This window comes from Mastomys coucha, chromosome X, assembly GCF_008632895.1.
Source record: "Mastomys coucha isolate ucsf_1 chromosome X, UCSF_Mcou_1, whole genome shotgun sequence".
In the NCBI taxonomy this organism is placed as follows: Eukaryota; Metazoa; Chordata; class Mammalia; order Rodentia; family Muridae; genus Mastomys; species Mastomys coucha.
The window spans coordinates 112,704,809-112,705,386 of record NC_045030.1 but is presented as its reverse complement, the minus strand read 5'-3'; positions in this window follow the sequence as shown (position 1 = coordinate 112,705,386).

Genomic DNA, 578 nt, shown 5'->3' with positions numbered 1-578 from the left:
TACTAAAGCTCAAAGCACACATTGCACTGTACACAATAATAGGGGGAGATTTCAACACCCCACTCTCTGCCATGGACAGATCATGGAAACACAAATTAAACAAAGACACAGTGAAATTAACAAAAATTATGAATCAGATGGATTTAACATATATCTATAGAACTTTTTATCCTAAAAAAAAGGATGTACCTTCTCCTCAGCACCTCATGGTACCTTCTCCAAAATTGACCATATAATTGGTCAAAAATCAGGCCTCAACAGATAAAAGAAGATTGAAATAATTCCTCGCATCCTGTCAGATCACCATGGACTAAGGCTGCTCCTCAATAACAACATAAACAATAGAAAGCCAACCTATCTGTGGAAGCTTAACAACACTCTACTCCATGATAACTTGGTCAAGGAAGAAATAAAGAAAGAAATTAAAGACTTTCTAGAGTTTAATGAAAATGAAGCTACAGCATACGCAAACTTATGGGACACAAGGAAAGCAGCCCTAAGAGGAAAACTAATAGCTTTAAGTGCCTCCAAAAAGAAACTGGAGAGAGCATACACCAGCAATTAGACAGCATATCTGA